We start from the raw sequence: 6,921 nt of genomic DNA on the forward strand, positions 1-6,921 counted from the left end.
ATCTTTTTAATTTCATCAACAGTTTTTTTTTTATTTTCATAAGATAGTTTGTTTTTTTATTGACTCTTGTGATTTCTTCTTTATGCTCTTCCAGGGTCTTCTTCATGTTCTTTATATCCTATGCCATGCTCTCCTTGTTTGTCTTTAGTTCTTTGATTAATTGCTCCAAGAACTCTGTCTCCTCTTATCTTTTGATTTGGGTGTTTGGGTTTGGGTTATCCATATCATCTGGTTTTTACATATGCTTTAAAATTATCTGTTGTTTTTGGCCTCTTCAGAATTGCTTAACTTGATAGGGTTCTTTTAGGATATGTAGGCTGATTCAAACACTTATCTCTAATTTGTCAGATCTACAGCTTAGTTGAGTCCACTTTCTCTAACTAACTAGCAGGTGGCATCTGTGAGCCACCTATTCTCCTCAAGCCAGTTCTCTCCAACTTTGTCTTTGTGGTGAGTGGGGTCTGAGTCCTGTGTGGGTCCAACTGGTGCACCAAGTTTGCATGTGTAATTTGTGCTGTCTGCCCTGACTGTGGGGCATATTTCTGAGCAGTTAGGGAGGGAGGGTGGCTTTAATAATCAAATCTCCCAGGTGTTCCTGCAGATTTAAAGCTGTTGCAATAGTCTAATCCTTCAGTTCAATCTCACCACAGTTTGTCTCTGCCACTGACCCACAAGTCCTTGGTATTGGCATATGGTCCCTGGGACTTGCAAGTGAGTCCCTCTTCAAAGCTATCCCTTCCTGGGGCCTCTGCTGAGGGAAGACTGTGCTACATTACTGGTGAATGCCATCTCACAAGGGAAGTTCTGGGCCACAGGGCCTTGTAGGGGCATTTCCAGCCTGCTGAAAGGATAGCTGAATAGGGTGTGTTAATTTCCTCCTTTTCACACAGCTCTGCCTTCCCAGCTCTAGGACAATTAGCTGCAGGTGCATGAAAGGCTATCATCCATGCCAGATACCATGGCATGTGCATGTGTTGCTGTAAACACTTCCCCTCACACTTCATTGTTTGGGGCAGCTCTGGGCTGTGGTGCTGGCACTGGGCAGGAGCATTCCCAGCCCACCAGGAAGATGGTTGTAAGGGGACACCCCCCTTTTCTTGGTAAGTTATGGTGTTTAGTGAATTTTTTCAGCCACTAGACTTATTGCTTTGTCCCTCAGAGATATCTTAGCTCTGCTCTTGCTGGGGCCCAAAATGCAAGTCTTTGCAGCTTTCTGTAATGGGCTTCTTAAAGTAATTGTTTTAGAAAAAGAGAAAAAAAATTTAAAAAAAAAGGAAAAGAAGGGGCCTCCTTGCAGATCTAATGGGCTATTGAAATGTTAAGAGACAAGGAATTTAGGGCCATTAAGGAACAATCAATAAAGCAGAGAAAGGGGCTCTTCAGACAAGGGTCCTGGCCCTCTGGATTTGCATATGCACCTGATTCCATTTGAGCCCTGCCCTTCTCCATTTTATGTTCACTTGAAACCCAAAAAGTCTCTGTTTTTATTTTTGGGAATTTTTGTTGTTTTTGCTAGCCCTATCTCCTCTCCACTGGGCTGACTGCTCTCAGATTCTCCAGTGTCTATTCTCAGTCCACCTATGTTTGGAATTTTTGATCTGCAGTCTGAGTTTTCAATCAAAACTGCAACTGTAATTCTCCCTTCTGATTCCCAGCACTGACGGCCCCTCCTACCATGGGACTGAGCCTTGCAGGGAGGGGTGCAGGTCCCCTGGCAGTGAGAACTTACAGATTTCACTGATCTCAGCTGTTCCACACATTCGTGAGTGTTGTATGAAGTATGCCCCAATTCAAATTACTCTGTGATGTCCGGTCCATGCAGTTCCTGGCTTTCTATCAACTGCCCCAGGGAAGTAACTAAAACCTGCACCTCACCACTCTGCCATCTTGTCCTGCCCTGTCTGGATTAACTTTAAGGCTATGTTTTTCTGGGGTGCATACACCATAATTATAGTTAATAGTATAACTGTAATATTATTATTTCACCAATTCTAACAAATGGGCCCCACTAATGCAAAGTGTTTATAATAGGGATATTTAAGTTTGGAGGGGTTATATGCAAACTCTGTATTTTTGTATGATTTTACTTTAAACCTACAACTTCTCCAATAAATAAAGTAAAAAGCAAACATCAATAAACATATGAATACATTAATAAATAGAAAATAGGAGAACTAATGATTTATATTTTCATTTTCTAAAATGAAATAGAATATTCTAGCTTTGTTGACTGATATATTCTAGAAGCAATAATAACCCAATTATACTGAGCATCCATAATGCCCTTAGTGTGATTTCTAAGTACCATTTCTTTGTCTGGGAACTAGTGTTCCTTGGAGAAATGGCAAATTCCATGTCTGATATGGGAAAGTTACAGGATGAGTTTGGGTAATCTCATTGCACCACCAAGGAAGAAAGTTATCAAATAATACTGGTATATACCATAGGGACATGAGTCAAATTCAAAGGACTCCCACTGGCAAAAGATGAGGTAACTTCATATAGAAGATTCCAGTTTGTAATAATGAATACCAGAATTAGAAAAATAACCATGTCACAACCACTAGTGAAATAATGGACCTAAGCAATGATCAACATTGGTGCTAAATCCATTAGTTGAAATTGACAATTATAATGAAAGGATCAGCCTGAAGCCAACTGATAACATTAATCAATCTTAGAATCACTAATATGGGGCATGAAGACATCATGAGATCATATTATAATTTTGTAGAAAGTATATAGTAATACCATATAAGTATTCTTGCTAAATGAAATAACAGAACTTGAGGATCAATCAAGCATCTGAATTGAACTATGAACTAACATGAAATATGTAGGAAACAGGAATTATTGAAGGGCACCAGAAGAATGAAGATGGACAAATCCAGAATATAGGAAAGTCTAGAGTATGAATGTTGTAGTTTCTTCAACAAATAAGTGGAATGGAAAAAGAAAGCTGCTAATATTAAAATAGCCTTAAGAAATATGTATGAGTATATAAAAATATATATATATGCATTTATTTGTGTATATATATATACACACACACATACTAAATGCAATGTGTATATTTTATATAAATCATGATTTATACAAACCAAAAGAAAAAGGTCAATTTTGACACAATTGGTGAAATTTGAACATGGGCCGAGATTACATTATGATATTTATAAAATTTTGTTATTGTGACAATTATATATTTGTTATGTTAAATATGTATTTATCTTTAGAAAGAAATATTTAAAAATTGGGGTGAAATGATATGATGCCTGGTATTTACATTATAATAGCCCAGCAAAAATGATGGGTTAAATGAAATAATATTGACAAAATTGATGCTATTTTTTGTATATGGTTGATGGGTATAAGGGTTCATTATAATACTTTTTCCATTTTTAAGATATATTTGACAATTTCAATAATAAAAAGTTGTAAAAGCAAACTTCCACAGACTCCTACTACCATAACTACCCACCAACTACCCTGTATATCTAAATCAAGTCCCTCTACCTAGGCACTAGATTTTCATTCTCTCCTTTTTCTATCATCATCATTTGCTCTCTACAAGATTATTCTTAATGATTTAACAATCTTAACAACAAACCAACAAAAATTTTCTCTTGATCCCTGCTGGCCATTGCCTCATTTCTTTGCTTCCCACATGCATGAACATTCCTTGAAATACTTGTACATATATACTGTCTCAAATTTTTTTCTCTCATTCTCTTAAATCCACTCCAATAAAACTATCACTCCCTTTACTCCATTAGAGCTTTCTGTTGCTAAACTCTGTAGTCAGTTCTCAATCATCTTATTTGCATCTTATCACTTCTGACTCCTAATAAACTTTTCCACCTTAGCCTCCAGGATGTCACACTCATCTAATTTTCCTCATGACCATTTCTTCTAAGTCTCCTTCTGATTCCTCCTCTCTGTGACTGCTTAATATTGGAGTCACCCTTGGCTCAGTTCAAGGTCCTCTTCCCTTCTCCATCTTCAATCTTTTACCTCATGATTCTTCCCAGACTCATGCTTTAAATACCTCTTTTATACTTATGACTCCCATATATTTCCAGCTCAGACCTCTTCCCTGAACTCCAAACTGCCATATCCAACGGCTTACTAAATATTTCCATTTGATTATCATGCATCTCAAAGGCAACATGTCCAAACAGAATTCTGCGAAACTGATCTTTCTGAATCCTTCACCATCTCAGTTGATGGTAATTCTAACTTTCAGTTGTAAAGGCTCAAATCATGGATATATCCCTGGCACCTTTCTTTTTATCACACCCTATATCCAATCTGTCAAAAAGTCCTGTTGATTCTACCTTCAAAATATATCCACAATCTGTAAATTTCTCACAATCTCTACTGCAACTGCCCTAGCACAGACATCAACATTTCTGGCTTGGATTCCTGCAAAAGGTTCTTAACTAATTTTCCTGTTTCTGTCCTTGACTCCCTGTAATAAATATTCAACATTGCAGTCAAAGTTGTTATTTTAAAATATAATTCAAAACCCTGTCATATATCTCCATTTTTCTTACATGAAAAGTCAAAGTCTTTGCACTGACCTATAAACCTTACATGATCTGCCTCCCATCCCCATGTGACTTCTTTCACCTCATCTTCTTTTCTAATCTTCTATTTTCAGTTACTCTGCTTCAATTTTACTCTCCACCTTACAGTTTTCTCCCACATATTAGGTACATTCAAATCTTCAGGCCTTTTCACAAGCCATTTCCTCTGCCTAGATTATTCTTCTCCAAATATGTATCTCAATGAGGCTTACATACCATGACCTTCCTACTTAGAATTATAACTCCTTCCTTATATCAACACTTCTCAGTCTTTTATTCTGCATTACTATATCTCTGCATTACTTTTATCTCCTTTAAGCATTTGTTTTAGTTCTCTAGGAGTACCATAATAAATTATCACAAACTGTTTGGTTTAAAACAAAGACATATACTCCTCACAGTGCTGGAAGATAGAAGTCTGAAATCTAGGTTTTGACAGGGCCATACCAACTCTTAAGGTCTAGGGAAGAGCCTGTGCCATGACATTCTCTTAGCTTCAGGTGTTACTGGCAATCCTTGATCTTTAACTTATAGACACATCACTCTAGTCTCTGCCTCCAACTTCACTTGTGGTGCGGCCTGGCCAGAGCCCTTCCCGGGGCAGGGCGGGCGACCAGCGGGTGAGGCGGTGCCTGCTTGTGCCCATATCCCCTGCATAACCCTGGGCTGCCAGTGCAGGCCGTGCCATTGTTGGGGGAGGGAGAGGAGATGGCTATATGAGCCCAGAGATTTCAAGGAGACAGCGGCCACAGAGGTGGTATCAAAGAGGAGCCCGTGGAACCCTGGAGCCCCATGGGGAATACACTGACCTGTTGCGTGTCCCCCAATGCCAGCCCTAAGCTGGGCCGGCGCATGGGGTCGGCAGACCCAGACTATGAGTCGGAAGTCCCTGAGTCGGCAGCCGGGGACTCGGTGGCAGTGGCGGCAGTGACGGCTGCGGTGGAGCTCACCGAGTTGGATTTCGGAGTCAGTGAGGGCCACCACATGCAGCGCATCAGCGACTGTGAGATGCCAGAAGATTTAGCTCTGGAATGAAACCCTTTTGACCAGCCAAGGCAAGCCCAATTTTCCTGAGCAAATCTCAGATGGATGTGTGAGAAAAGAGGAAGAACAACCATTTAAACTATGTACCTCCAGGGCAGCTTACTAAAACGTATAGCTCATGCTCAACAATATTTCTAGATGACAGCACAGTCACCCAGCCTATTCTAAGAACCACAATAAAATGTGAGACCTTAACAATATACTACCACTTAAAGAACAAAGATGCAAATAGATCACTGGATACTTTTGATGAAAGATCACATCTACTCACACAGGAAAAGGTTCCAGAGGAATACTTTAAGCATGATCCTGAATACAAATTTATTTACAGATACGTTCAGACTGTTTTCAGTGCTGCAAGTCTAACAGCTGAACATGCAGTAGTAACTTTGGTTTACTTCGAAAGGCTTTTAACTTATTCTGAGACTGATATTTGTCCCATTAACTGGAAAAGAATTGTTTTGGAAGCCTTTCTTTTTGCCTCCATGTTTTGGAACTATCAGGCTGTATGGAATATTGACTATTGCCAGATCCTCAAGGACATTCAGTTGAGGACATGAATGAGATGAAAAGGCATTTTTTTAGTTACTTCAGTTTAATATTAATGTTCCTACCAGTGTTTATGCCAAATACTACTTTGACCTTTGCTCCTTAGCTGAAGACAACCAACCTGAATTTTCTATTTGCTCATCTTGGCAAAGAAAAAGCACAGAACCTGGAGGCTATTTCCAGATTGTGCGAAGACAAATACAAAGACTTATGTTGAGCTGCTATGAAAAGGTCTTTCAGTGCTGATAATTCATTGGTATTCAGCACTCTCATGCCATCCTCTTTTTTTTTTTTTTTTTTTATTCAGTTTTATTGAAATATATTCACAAACCATACAGTCATCCATGGTATACAATCAACTGTTCACAGTATGATCATATAGTTATGCGTTCATCACCACAATCTATTTCTGAACATTTTCCTTACATCAGAAAGAATCAGAATAAGAATAAAAAATAAAAGTGAAAAGAGAATACCCAAAGCATCCCCCCCATCCCACCCTATTTGTCATTTAGTTTTTACTCCCATTTTTCTACTGATTTTTTTCAATTTTTTAACTTTGTTTATCAAAAAATTAAAAACAAACAGGCAAACAACAACCAAAAAAACCCCACAACATTTCAAACAAAGCTATGGATTAAGGAAAACAAATAACCTAAAATAACTACTTTGCTTCCAATATGTTCCTACCATACCCCAAGAAAATTAATAAACCATGTCCAAACAGAGGAGTAAGAAAAAC

The 6,921-nt window shown here is 38.5% G+C and overlaps 1 pseudogene; it reads left to right on the forward strand.

The window, feature by feature from the left end:
• The first annotated feature begins 5,378 nt into the window (after positions 1-5,378).
• LOC119522408 lies at positions 5,379-6,461 on the forward strand (annotated as a pseudogene).
• Positions 6,462-6,921: the final 460 nt, after the last annotated feature.

The sequence above is a fragment of the Choloepus didactylus genome, chromosome X (assembly GCF_015220235.1).
Source record: "Choloepus didactylus isolate mChoDid1 chromosome X, mChoDid1.pri, whole genome shotgun sequence".
NCBI classification, from domain to species: domain Eukaryota; kingdom Metazoa; phylum Chordata; class Mammalia; order Pilosa; family Megalonychidae; genus Choloepus; species Choloepus didactylus.